Consider the following 13,629-nt stretch of genomic DNA (forward strand, 5'->3'; position numbering starts at 1 on the left):
CCCTGCATAGGCAGGAAAGAGTGCTGGGTTTAGATGACCCCAGCTAGATGTCTATCTAACCTCCTCTTGAAGACCCCCAGGGTAGGGGAGAGCACCACCTCTCTTGGGAGCCCAGTCCCGCTGCAGCAGGATTGGGGCCACAGCATGATCAAAGTGCCTTTGCAGAAGCAGGCAGGAGTCGGAGCTGTCAAGTTCAGGGCTGGCTCCGCTGCACACCTCCCCGCCCCTCCCTTCCCCAGGCCTGGCGAGCTGGAGCCACGGGCTGACGGCAGCACTTCCTCTGCGGCTCTGGGGATGCTCTGGCCTGCCCTTTCTCAGAGGAAGAGCCCTTGTGCCTTGGCCTGGCTGGGCTTTGCTGCACACCGGGCCTCAAGCACAAGGGTGGGGGATCGGGGTGGGATTCCCTGAGGGATGCTCCAAAGGCCTGGCTCAGTGAGCTCCTGCCTAGGCAGTGCCCATGCTCTGGGACATAAGAGCCTCATGGCTCAGCATGTGGCTGCTGGGTGCCAGCCCAAGTGCCCTCCAGTGAATCCCCAACCTAAGGTGGGTCCCTGGCATGGCTGGCTCTGTCCAGCCTGTAGGACCTGGGGCTCCATCGCTGTCCCCAGCCGGACCTCAGCAGCAGCTCTGGTCCTAACAGGATGGGCCAAGGGGAGGTCTGGGTTTGCTCCCTGTCCTGCCCCTAAACCTTGGGAGGTGGGGGGCTGTGCTGGGGAGCCAGGGGCTTTAGATACACCTAGAGCCCAGGCCTGGCTGGCACATAAGTGAGTTGTGCATCTGCCAGTGGGAACCCCTCGGACCTCTCAGGGCCCAATCCTGCCCACGTAGGTACTGCTCAGGCTCACAGATGCCAATGATAGGAGTGCAAGACCCCTTGTTGTCCCCAACCTTGCTGCTCCCACGCCATCAACCTGCTTGTCCCACTGCAGCCCACAGGCTGTGGGTGTGAGAGCCTTCTCCTCTACAGCCATTGACTGCTCAGAAAGTGCCCTACCACCCTCCCCTTTCCCGTCCCCTGGAGCTTGTTTTATTGGGACCCGGGGCACTCCCAAACTGCAGTCATGGGGGGAAGTGGGGAGAGAAGCTCCTCTGGGCATCAGGCCCACAACCCTGTGACCCTGCTATATACACCACTGGTGCCAGAGCAGCATCTGTCCCCGTGGATTCAGCTGTTCTCCACACTGAGCCCAAAGGCAGGTGAGACCTGAAGGCACATGGAGCCAAGGTAGGAGCCCGGCAGAGCTTTGCCCAGTTGCTGGGCCACGGGGAGGAAGAGAAGAGTCAGGGAGGGGAGGGGAGGGAGGCCGGCAGGTAAGCGGCATCCCCAGCCCCTCCAACAGGCAGGGCCCTGTGGCTGGCCGGACTCCAGCATGGCTATTTTTAATCATTCCCGTTATAAGGAGCTTCCAAATCAGGTTACTCGCAGGAAAAACCCGGCTGGAATCTACAAGGAGCAGCCAAAGGAGGAGGGGAAGGTGGGGGGAGCCGGAGGCCTGGCCTGCCCCTGCCATGCTCGGCTTTCTTCAGGAACAATTGCCCTGGGTTGGAGCAGAACACGGCCCCCCAGAGCTACCGGACCCTCTGTACCAGCTCGGGGCTGGGCCAGATGTACCAAGCTGCCACCCTTGTGTAGGAGGGGATGTGGGTTGGGGACACAGCCTGGAAGTTGGCCAGAAAGGATGGCAGACAGCCACAGGGTGCTCCATCAGCATGGGCTGCAAACGCTTGCAAACAGTGCCCTGCATAGGCCAGCTGCCCTGCCCCGAAGGAGGTGCCAGTCGGCCAAGTCTTCCTGTCTGGCGGGCTCCCCAGGGCTATGCCGTCAGCGAGTGGCTTGTTTCCTTTTCCTCTATTGCTGTGACCCCTGCCGGGCTCGCCACCCCAAGGCAGGTGGCATGACCCAGCAGGGGCAGGTAGCAGGGAGGGTGTAGGCCAGCCCCATCACTCACTATGGCCCGTGCAGTACCACAAGGCCCTCAGCCTTCATGCTGGAGCCCAGACCAGCCCTTCCCTAGAAATCCCAGCCTTGCCCACCTCCCACAAGCTGGTGGAGAGGGGAGGTTTTTACACCCTATTCCAACCGGGTGGTAAACTGAGGCACAGGAGGCCAGGACCCACTCCCTGCTTGGACCCCATTCTGCTCTCTGAGCCAGGACTGAAAACCAGGACTGTGAGTCCAGGGCCCCAGGACCCTGATCCCTCCCCTCCTCCCTCCAGCCCTGAGCACCCAGGCCCCTGATCCCACCCACCAACCCAGTCCCTCAGCACCCCCACCTACCCAGCCCCATCCCTCCGCATCTCACCACGACGAGTCAAGCACCATTAACGCCATTCCGAGTCCCTGCCTCGTCCGCACCCACAGGTCCTTGGGGGCCTCGGCTTGCCCTGTCTCTCTTGCTCCCCCTCCCCAGGTCCCAGTGGCCCCTCCAAGACGCCAGCACCTGCCCATGTGGAGACGGGACCTGGGCAAGCCGTGCCCACCCCACAGGCCTCCTATTGTGCTTGGAGCAATAACAAGCCCGCGTCACCGGAGCGGGATCCCAGGCATGATCGGCTCCCCTGCCAACAATTCACAAGAGAGGAAAGCAAGCCCCAAACAATCCCTCCCCCCCGGCCCGCTCCCCACCGGCGGGGGCGTTATATATAGCGCTCCGCGCTAGCCCAGACAATGCCAGGGCCCTTCTTGGCCCATTGGGCTGGCCCGGCCCTCCTGACAAATGTGTGAGAACGCCGAAGCCGGAAGAAGTGGCTCAATAGCCTCTGCAACTTCCCGCATCCTGATATTGTCAGTCACCTCCAGACACTTCCTCAGAGCGAGGAATGCTTGGGGGGGCAGGGGATAGAGGCTCACAGCACCCCCAAGGTATCACGTCTGCCCCCAAAATCACCCCCTACCCCCCACGGCACCCACAGATCCATCATACTGAGGGCTGCAGATAGCAGGAAGGTAGCACAAGGCATTGCTGTGTAGGGCTCAGACAGGGGTGTCAGGACTGCTGACCTTGGGAGGAAAGCGGGGCTGGTTTGGAAGAGGTGGTAGGAGGGAGTAGGAGTGGGTCAGCGAGAGCAGGGGGGTGGGCATTAGGGCTCGTGGGAGCTCAGAGAGAAGCGATGCCCAAAATTAGATCAGAAGGAAGGAACCCAGTTCTGCTGGGGTTGGTCCCCAGCTCCAGAAAGGAGCATGTGAATAGAGCCAGGGGCCGGGACGCAGGACTCCTGAATCCCAAACAAGTAACTCATCCCAGGCAAGGCACCTGTCTCCAGGTGCAGCTCTCTGTGAGCGAGAGAGCTACCTGCCTCATGGATGCCACATGGCATCCATGAGCGATCCCAGCTGGGGTGGCAGCAGGCTCCTCCCCAACCCCAAGATTTAGAGAACGATCCCCAGGGTTGAAACGGATCCACGCTGGAATGATACGGAGGAAACAGTGGGAGAGCGCAAGCGAAAGCCACGGGCACCTGTCAGAGATGCCTGCCACAAAGTGTTTAAGGTGCATCTTAAAACTCTCCCTGAATAAAAGCCCCAAGGTCTAGCTCCAGCCCTCAGCTGGACCTCCAGCATCACCTACGCCTTGGCCCAGCCTTGCTCTATCTATCAGCTAGCAGAGGGCTGGGCTCCAGGGGTGTAGGAGGGCCCTATCCATGCCAGACCCCACCCCACAGAGTGCCACACATCTTAAATACAGCATCGCTCCTCTCGATGGCTGGGACAGAGGGGCAGCAAGACACAGGCATGCCTGGGCCATGGAGACATGTAGCAGGAAAAAGGGTATTGCAGAGAAAGGGCAGGAGGAGGCTGGGAAAAGATTCCCACAAGCTCGTGGCAAAGGGCAGACCGGAGCCTGGGAACCAGATGCGCCTCCCTGCAGCTCAAAGGGAAGAGAGGCCGAGGAGCAAGCAGTTCCCCTGGGGACGTGTGGGACATGCTGCTTTGCTGCAGCTCCTTTGGCTTAGGTGCTGCCCAGGCCGTGGGCACTGGGGGTCCCTTGCACGGGGCCTGCAGCTCAGCAGAGAAGCCCGCCAAGCCAGCAGCAGCCTTGGGGGCATGAGTGGGTTTAGTGCCCAGGAAAGAGGCTGCACCTCGGCCATGCCTTGGGGTCTGTAGGGGTGTGGATGGAGCGGGGTATTGGGGCCCTGGCCCAACTCCCTGCCTACCGCAGAGCAGCAGCAGGGCTGATCTAGTGCAGGTCCCTGGAACAGCCCCTCTGGTGAATCTTGTTCTTCCCCTGCACAATGGGCTGGGGCAGGGTAGAGACAAGGCCTTGGCGCCTGCTCCATCCCCAACAGGTAGGCTGTCTGTGCTGGCGGACCCACTGGGGGCTACTTCCCAAGCACCCACGGCCTGCTCAGCTGTGCAGTGCCCCAGCCGGAGAGACCAGAGCCCTGGGTGCAGGGGCAGGGACAACTGCAGGCCTGGCTGGGAAGAAAGGCTACGTGCTGCCTCCTCTGCCTGTTAGCAGCTCCTTTGCTGTGCAAAGCAAAGGAGCAAATGTTGTTCACATCAAGGCTGCATCTACCCAGAGCCCCGGGCCGCTCAGCACCACACTGGAGCCAGGCCCCTTGCCATCAGCTGCATCCTGCATGTGGGGAAGAGATCTCCAGTCCTGTCGCTGGCCAGGGGCCTGGCTATGATCTCACAGGACTTCCCCCGCCATATATGTGCTATGACCAAAGCCCAGCCTGGCAGGGGTGCAGGCAACATCCGAGCCAGATGTGCACAGGCCAGTTGATGCCCTCATCTGAGCAACAGCTGCTGACGGTCAGGGAGGAAGGGGGCTGGGCCCAGCCTAGCAGCAAAGAGCACATGGTCAGGCAATAAGGAGCCCAGAGGCTGATGTTTGATGTCCCTGGCTGTCTCTGCAGAGGGATCAAGGGCCACTCCATCAGAAGAGGGGGCCTCATATGCCCTGCTGGGACCAGGCTGCATCACCCAGCACTATCAGCACCAGCTCCACTATTCACTCCCCTCCATCCTGCCTCCAAAAACAGCTGCCTGATCCACGCACCCACCTCCAGCCACCTGCATCTGAGGCATGTGGGTTGAACACTCGGCACAAATAGCAAACTAGGGGCAATGAACAAAGTCCAGGAGTCCACGAAGGGTGGGCATTTCTCAAGTGACTAATCCTGCAGGCACAGAAAAGGACCATCCCAGGACACATAAAAGGGGGCAAAAAAGCAAAGAAACCCTCTTGGTGGAGCAAGGAAATCCAAGAGCCTGGAGGCAAAAAAAAGATGCCTTCAGGGTGTGGAAGCAGGGGGCTGCCACCAAGAAGGAGTATACCTGCTTGGCTCGAGCTTGCAGGGAAGCAGTGAGGAAAGCCAATGTGGAAATGGAGCTTAGGCTGGCAGCAAAAGTTAAGGATAACAAAAAGTCATTCTTTAAGTATATAGGAAGCAAAACGAAGGTGCAGGGTAACTTAGGGCCCCTTCAGGATGAACTAGAGCAACTGGTAATCGATAAGATGGCCAAAGCAGAGCTAATAAATGATTTCTTTGCATCCGTGTTCCTGGACACGAATACAAATACGCATCCCATTGGGACCTTAGGTGAGCCCAGAATAGATACCAACCCACCAAGTGTTCGTGCTGACCTAGTAAAGGGGCACCTGGAGGGGTTGAATGTATTTAAGTCAACAGGTCCTGATGATCTTCGTCCTAGGGTCCTTAGGGAATTGGCTGGAGTTGTAGCGGAGCCACTGGCACAACTGTTTGAGCACTCGTGGTGCTCAGGACAGGTCTGGAGGATTGGAAAAGGGCCAATGTGGTCCCTATTTTCAAGAAGAGGAGGAAGGAGGAACCAGGTAACTACAGGCCAGTTAGTCTCACCTCTATCCTTGGCAAGACCTTTGAGAAAACTGTTAAGGATCACACTTGTGGGGGACCAGCGGATAAAATGATGCTAAGGGGCAATCAGCATGGGTTCATAGCAGGCAGATCCTGCCTAACTAACCTGGTTGCATTTTACGACCAGGTCACAAAACGCTTGGATGAAGGAACAGAGGTAGATGTTATTTACTTAGATTTTAAGAAGGCCTTTGACACAGCGTCACACCCAATTCTTATAAATAAACTAAACAGTTGCAATGTAGATCATTACAGTTGGGTGGGTAGAAAATTAGGTTATGGGACGCACCCAGAGTGGTGATGGACGGGTTGGTTTCTACCTGGAGAAATGTGGGCAGCGGAGTCCCGCAAGGCCTGTCCTGGGACCCGTACTATTCAATATCTTCATTAGTGACTTGGACGAGAAAGTAGAAAGCACCCTGTCCACGTTTTCTGATGACACCAAACTACATGGGGAGGTTCACAAACTAGACGGCAGGGAGCAGATCCAGGCTGATTTGGAGAGGCTGGGGAAATGGGCCGAACAGAGCAGGATGCAGGTTAACAAGGATACGTGCCATGTGTTGCACCTGGGGAGGAAGAATCATGAACACTCCTACAGCCTGGGAGGCACCGCTCTAAGTAGCACAACTGCGGACAGGGATCTTGGGATTGTAGTTGACTCCAAAATGAACATGAGTCACCGGTGTGATGAGCTAGTAAGTAAAGCTACCCGCACCCTTCCTTGCATAAGTAGGTGCATCACGAACAGGTGCAGGGAGGTGATACTTCCCCTCTATGCGGTGTTGGTGAGGCCGCAGCTGGAGTACTGTGTCCAGTTCTGGGCACCGCACTTCAGGAGGGATGTGGATGGCCTGGAGAGGGTTCAGAGGAGGTTACTCATCTGGTTAAAGGCCTACAGAAAAAATCTTATGTGGACCGACTGGGAGACCTGAACCTCTTCAACCTCCACAAGAGGAGGCTGACAAGGAGGTGGAGAGGTGATCCTGTGGATGCCTACAAACTCATCGGAGCGGGGCAGCAAGAAATAGGGGATAGTGTTTACCGGAGCGCCCACCAGGGTAACTAGAAATAATGGCCACAAACTGGAAGAGAGCAAATTCAGACTGGACATCAGGGAAAAAACTCTTTACAGTGAGGGTTGCAAAAATACAGAATACGCTCCCAAGGGAGGTGGTGCTGTCCCCGTCCTTGGAGGTGTTTAAAAGGAGGTTGAACAGACACCGGGCTGGGGTCATCTGACCCCAACACTCATTCCTGCCCAGGGCAGGGGGTCGGACTCGATGATCAAATAGGTCCCTTCCGACCCTAACAGCTATGAAACTATGGAAGTCCAAGCAGGTGCTTTAGCAAGGGGGCAGTTTCAAGGCCAAGCACAAGCCACATATACAGAGTGAAGGGCACTGGGTATGGGGGCAGGAACAGCTTTGCCAGCTGCCCCACTAAACAGCCCCACAGGCTACTACCGTCAGGGCCACAAGCCCCAGCTTAACCGCCTGCTGCTCTCGGCCATGCCACTGACCGAAGAGGAGCAAGGTGGGGTGAGGGACTGCCCCCAGCTGCACCTCAGGACCTTGTCTTGGTGGCTTACTGAAACTGTAGTAAGCATTACCGTGCCACATTAAAAGCCAGAACCCGCTGTGTGCAGTCTTTCAGTAATTATTACTACAAATCTCCCAACCCACAAGCCTCACAGGGAGCTCTGCTAAATCTGGACTCTGCCACCCAGGGTGGATGGAGAGGCCCGAGGAGCCAAGCCTGACAGAGGCGCTGGATCCTACAATCAGAGCCAGTTTGAGACTCTGGTGCAGTCCTAAGACTGGGCCAACGATCAGCAGCCCCAGACCTGGGATCACAAATTGCTCCTTTTATCTCTTTAGAGCAGTCAGATGATAGCAGAACGTGGGCTAGTTAATGCGACACTCCTCCCGCAAAACGTCCTAACTTTGCCATATGAGCATGCTTAGTACATTTTACTGCTTGAACACACAGACTCGTGTTATAAGTGCACTTAACATGTGCAAAGTGTAACATCCGACAAAGCCTTCAGCTTTCCTCTCTGTAAGGCCGGTGTAACAAGCCTGCCCTACCTTCGTGGAAGTCCTGGAAAGACACGCTGCAAAGGGGAGCTGAGCTCAGGGACTCCAGCAGACCCCTGCTGCTACATCTGACCTACAGCACCTGTGGTCAGAGGAAGCCACTTATGCATCTCAGTGGGGAACACGCGGCATCCCAGCCCCGGGCCTCGCAACCAGCCCAGATGCTTACCCCACAGCTGCTGGCACTTCAGCTTGCCAGGGCAAGGTCTCAGGATCCTGTTCTCAGGTGCACTGAGACCTGGGACATGGCAGGGGTCGGTACCAAGCCAGCACAGGCCACCTGTGCCACTTGAGCCAGTTTCTCGGGCAGGTGGGTACTGGGCTTCGCCATAGAACTCAGCTGCAGCTCTGCAAAGCAAGCTGAAAAGGTTTGCTGTGGGTTACAGAGAAGAGGCCTCTCGAGCCTTATCAGCCCCAGCCCCAGCAACGTGTGCAGGACAGCAGCCAGGGTGATAAATAATGCAGGCAGCTGCCAGCAGAGGAGCAAAAAGCCCCTTACAGTCGTTGCCTCCTTATGCCCGTGTCTCTGATGCTTGTGAAGGGACAAAGCTAGCCAGCGCAGTAACATTTCAACCAGCCCAGAGGTGGCTGCACTTCAACAGCAACAGGACTTGATCCCAACAGCAACAGGAGACCCTTTCTGTGAGGGACTTTCCCAAGAGACAGGGAAACTCCTGCCACCAGAAGCTGGAAGGGAACCAGGCTGCAGCACGCACTCCCCCTTCCACCTCTGGTATTTCGGGCTGCTGCTTCAGGGCTGCCATGCGGATCTGAGGCTTCTCAGCCGTGGCCTCTGCTGCTGGAAACGTCCTCTGATGCCCTTCCAAAAGGGCCTGGCAGCCTGGCCCAGCTGACCTAATGGAGCAGCGTGATGACAGCACAACCGATTGCCCACATAGCAGCCCCGGGGTGGAGGAGGGAGGCGGGTGGAAAGATAAGATCCAGCAAATGTAGAGCAAAAAAACCCAGCTCATTCGACCCCCATTTCCCATGAGTCACTGCCCAGCACTCACTTCCCCTCCCCCGAGTGGGTTCGCTGAATAATCTTCCCCAGACAATCCCCAATTGTTTGGGGCATTGTTGGGATTCAATAGGAGGAAGGGTGTTTTTGAAAGGGGGGCTCAGGAGAGTCGTCTCTGTCACAGCTATCCTGGGGCCAAGTCACTTCACTGCTCTGTGCCTCAGTTTCCCCATGTAACATGCAGGTGATACCTGCCTGGCCCAAGAATCGCTTGAACAGATCGCTGCATTAATGCACGCGGGGTACGGCCGAGGCAGAATAGCTGCACAGCGCTCCAAGAACACCACGCTGTTTGGTCCTGAACCACACATGCAATCCGATCAGAGACGCTCAATGTCTGGATACGGGACCATAAGACTTCCCAGTATTGATCTACTGTTGAAGCTTCAGAGAAAGTCTGAGAAGCAACACAATGGCCCCTCTGCACAAATACTCAGGGGGTGACTGCAAGACAATGGGGGAGAGGCCAATAGCGAGGATCCTGTCTCCAACAAAATGCAAGCCTGAGTAGCCAATGCTGGGAAACAACAGGCTCTCAGCAGTTTAGAGAGCCCCTCGGTCTTCAGGAAACAGAGCGAACAAAAGGAGCCTGGGGTGCCTAAAGACATTTTTTCCTGCTTCAGGGTTTGGGGAGAAATGCTCTGAGGCTTACAGGAACCACCTCTGCTAGCCAGACCGCAGAGATCTCAGGGCGGAGGGTCTACAGCAGTGTTTAACCTACTGCGAGCTCCCTGCTTAAGGCAGTCAGATGCCTGAGGAGCTAAGCAGGCACGTAATCTGTTTTAGGCCAGGTGGTTCTCTGTAGTGCTTTGGTTGTCATGAATATGACTGCTACTGTAAGGAGGCAATTAGTCACTTGGTGTCATTGCCAGGGACAAGGAAAGGGCACCCCCATCCCCTTCATCTCTTCAGGGGGCAGGACCACAGGGCCAGGGCATATGTCAATCCTGGAGCCCTGGTCTGAGAAGGAGCAGCCAGTGATGACATGACTGCCTCCAGCCCCAAGTTGGGAGTCCCCCAGAAAGACTAGGACACAGGACCTGAGCCTCAGCAGGCACCAGTTAGCCTCGTGCCATCCATTTCAGCACAAGGAGAAGACCCAAAGGCTGGAGATCAGGCCCCTTGCTGGGCTGGGCCCAGGGCAAAATGCTCCCATTAAAGACAAGCCTGGAGAGCTAGCTTCCCCACAGACCAGGGGATGGCAGGGGCCACGAGGCAACTGCAGAGAGAAGCCCAAGGAAACGCAGGGCCCAGCAAGGTGCCACGCAGCTCTGCCATGGCAGGCACCCCCATCATGAGGGCTTGAGCTGCTTACACAGGTGCTGACAGCACAGCAGGGCATGAGGAGACTTGAGCCTTGCACCCACAAAAGCTGCAGGTGCAGAGAAAGGAGCAGGATTTGCAGTCCCTGCTCTGTGTTGTCAATGGCTTGCTGCACAACTATGGGTACGTTACTCCTGTGCCTCAGTTTCCCTTCCTCCACTAAAACCTGCGAGGGACAGGGGACGGGAGGGCTCATAAAGCACCCAGACTTGAGTGCTGAAGGCCAAAGGGCTGTTATTACAGCCCCACAAGGGGAGCAATGCGTGAGCGAGTGCAGCAGATAAACACAGCCGGCGAGGGCTGCTAATAAAGCTGTCAAGCACGGGCTCCATGCTCTAGCTGGCTGCTCCCTCAGCCATCACCACAAAACATCTGTGGGAACCGGGGTGACCTCTCACCCCACAGCGCTCAAGGAAATGGGGCTGGCGCAAGGCAGAGCTCTGAACTGGCTGCTGACCCTGGGGCCTCACGTGCTGCAGGACAGCACGGCTGCCCCCAGTCAGGCGGGAGGATGGCCAGGCCAGCATTAAGGGAAGGCTCCAGGAGCAAGGAAGCATTAGCAGCTGCACCGTGGCCAGCTCGCAGCCCCTGGGGCATTCGGTGACTTGGTTTCAACAGCTATCAGAAGCCATGGTTCTGCCAGTCTGGATCCATGTGCAGTCTTTAGCAAGAGCAGGGTCATGTCTTACTACAGCTTATACCCCAAGCTGGTCAAGCAAGAGGAAGCTCATCCCAAACCCAGCCCATTCCCTTCCCTCTCTCGCAGCTCGTGACCCATTCCTCCTCACCCCCAGCTCCCATCTGGTACTTTTCCTCTTATAAAGACAAGAGGCCAGTGATGCACCCTCTTTCCCACGGATGAGGGAAACTGAGGCACTGAGAGGCAAAATGCTGTGGCTAAAGTCAATCAGCAGGTCGATGGTGGAGTGGGGAAGCGAACCCAGATCTGAATCCCAGCCCAGAGTCACGTGCTGGAGATGAAGTCAAGGTCCAGAGAGACGGAGATAAGATAAGGCTGCAGCAGAGGAGCCTCCCCTCTGCCCACAACAGCCAGGCTCACGCACAGATGTTTTAAGCCAAGTCCACAGCTGGTGCCAGCCCCTAGCACCCAAGGGAGGCCACACCAGATTCCACATCCTTTGCTGGGAGTGTCCTCAGAGGGCCAGATCCCCTCCTCCTCCTCCCAGGCAGACCGGATCATCGCAGCCCTTGCTTGACACTGAGAGCTGCCTCCCAGGACAGCTCGAGGCTCTCCCCTTTGGAGTGACTGGTGCCAAGGCTTCTGCTCACAGCCAGCCTCCGGGAAGCGCTTCAGGGAGTTCCTTCAAAACACCATAGCAAGCACATGCTTCAAACCCCAGAGGGTTGTAGTGCCAGCTGCATTCCTAGGTTGAGCTTCGAGCAGACTCTGTGCCCCAGCCCACGAGCACAGTCCACCGGGAAACAGTCCTGCCTCAGCCACTTCACTGCTCCTCCAAATGGACCAGGCTCCAAGGAACAGCCTTCCCCAGCCATACATCTACTGGAGAGCCAGCCACACGTGCAGCCCTGTGCCTATCCAAACACACACACCCCGACCCATTTTCCACATGCATACCCTTTAATTTGAGTGGGAGATGCAGGCCTCAGCACTTTGCCAACTAGGCCAGCAGTCAAGGCAGATCCTCCTAGGCAGAGAAACTGAGCGGCGTCTCTTCCGCTGAAGGAATGAGATCCTTGAGTTGTGAGGCTGGATCCATGCGGTGTGGCTATTACAGGCCCTCTGCAAGGGCGATGGGGGTCCAGTGGCCTTGGAGTAAAACGTCCCGTGTCCCAGCTGTGGAGCAGAGATTGTGTGCACACCAGAAGGGAATGACCTCCCTCTCCAGACGCAGCTGCATTTCTGCATACAGGGAGCCTGGGGATGACAGGCAAAAGGCTCAGAGCCTCAATCCTGGACCTGGAAAGAAGGGAAGGTTGCAGTTCCTAGCTGTTCTGCAGAAAGGCGGCGCCCTGTATTCTTCCTGAACCAGCCCTTTACTGTGGCCACTGACCTCTCTCCTTCGGAAACAGATGCCCCTCACCGCCACTTGATGGCAGCGCTGCCTCGCCATCCCCTATAAGCATATATGCACCCTGGCAGGGCCAGGGGTTGTGCCTGGATTTCAAGCATTTGCACTCCCTGGATTTGGGTTCGACTGCTCCAAGTTACCCCAGGGGATCAGCTTGGCAGGGTAGGACCCCAGACCCAGCTCCCTTCAGCTCACCCCCCCATCCCAATCATACAAAACAGCTTCCCACGTTCTCCTCCCAGATAGGAAAGGGATGGGGAAAGAGCTGAGGCTGCCCACTGTTCAAAGCAGCTGCTGGTTGTGGGGAGGGGGTGGGAAAAACAGCTCCTGGGATACCCAACCAGGCCACAATCTTCAGGGCATCCCCTCACAGCACCCGAACGGCAAGGCCCAGACGTGCTCAGGGTGTTTGGGGCAGGACACAAGATGAGCCCGAATCCCCAGGCCAGGCTTGCGTGCAACCGTCCTCCCCCCACAAGGCACCCCAAGGCCGCGAGCCTGGTGACAACACACCCCGAGAGGAGGGAGACGTCTGGGTCGCGTTCCTGCACCAAGGACATCCACTGGGGGCAGCGTCACTTCCCGGCCACCCCCACCCACTACGCCCTTGACCGGGAAGGCAAATTCAAGCCTGGCCCTTGCAGCCAGGCTCTCCGTGCAGCACCCAGGGCCGGATGCAGCAGACACAGAAACCAACCAGGCCCCTTCTCCCCCTCGCTGTGGTGTCTCCCATGTGCAACACAGAAAACGCGGGTGGGACGGGACCCCCGTGCGACGCAGGCCCAGCCCCAACTACATCATCCCAGCCAAGGGCTTTGTTTAGGTGGGTCTTAAAAGCCTCCAGGGAGGGAGATCCCACCGAGAAAACTCTGCCTAATATCCAACCTCAACCTGCCTTGCTGCAGCTTGAGCCCATTGCTCTTCCTGTCACCTGCCACCACTGAGAACAGCCCCGTGCTCAACTCTTTCAAGCCGTGCAGGGCGCTGCAGCGCTGCTATCACCCACCCCCACCCCAAATCTCTCCTTCAGATTAAACAAGCCCAAATCCCTCCGCCTCCCGCAGGAGCCGGGTGCCCGCCCAGCATCGCTCCTCCCCAGCCTGGGCAGGGGTGGGAAGGGGAAGGGGCCGAACAGCCGCCGCCCCAGGCTCTCACGGGGGTTCAATTCGGCTCGGCCCCTCCGGGCAGCGGCGCAGGCGGGGGCGACGCCGGGCCCTAGGCGCCCCCCGGGCGGTTGCGGTCCAGCACGGCGCGCGGGGCGAACTCGAGCCGGTCCTTGAGGCTGCGG

The 13,629-nt window shown here is 57.6% G+C and overlaps 1 long non-coding RNA gene across 2 annotated transcripts in view; it reads right to left on the minus strand.

Moving 5' to 3' along the window:
- The window catches only part of LOC106722364, a 42,301-nt gene extending 28,672 nt beyond the window's left edge, over positions 1-13,629 (minus strand). For both annotated transcript variants that reach the window (XR_003094859.1, XR_001358285.2), the window contains exons 1-2: positions 13,497-13,629; positions 11,888-12,229 (exon numbers count right to left, since the gene is read on the minus strand). This is a non-coding gene — a long non-coding RNA (uncharacterized LOC106722364). The remainder of the gene's footprint in view (positions 1-11,887; positions 12,230-13,496) is intronic.

This window comes from Alligator sinensis, unplaced genomic scaffold (assembly GCF_000455745.1).
Source record: "Alligator sinensis unplaced genomic scaffold, ASM45574v1 scaffold547_1, whole genome shotgun sequence".
In the NCBI taxonomy this organism is placed as follows: domain Eukaryota; kingdom Metazoa; phylum Chordata; order Crocodylia; family Alligatoridae; genus Alligator; species Alligator sinensis.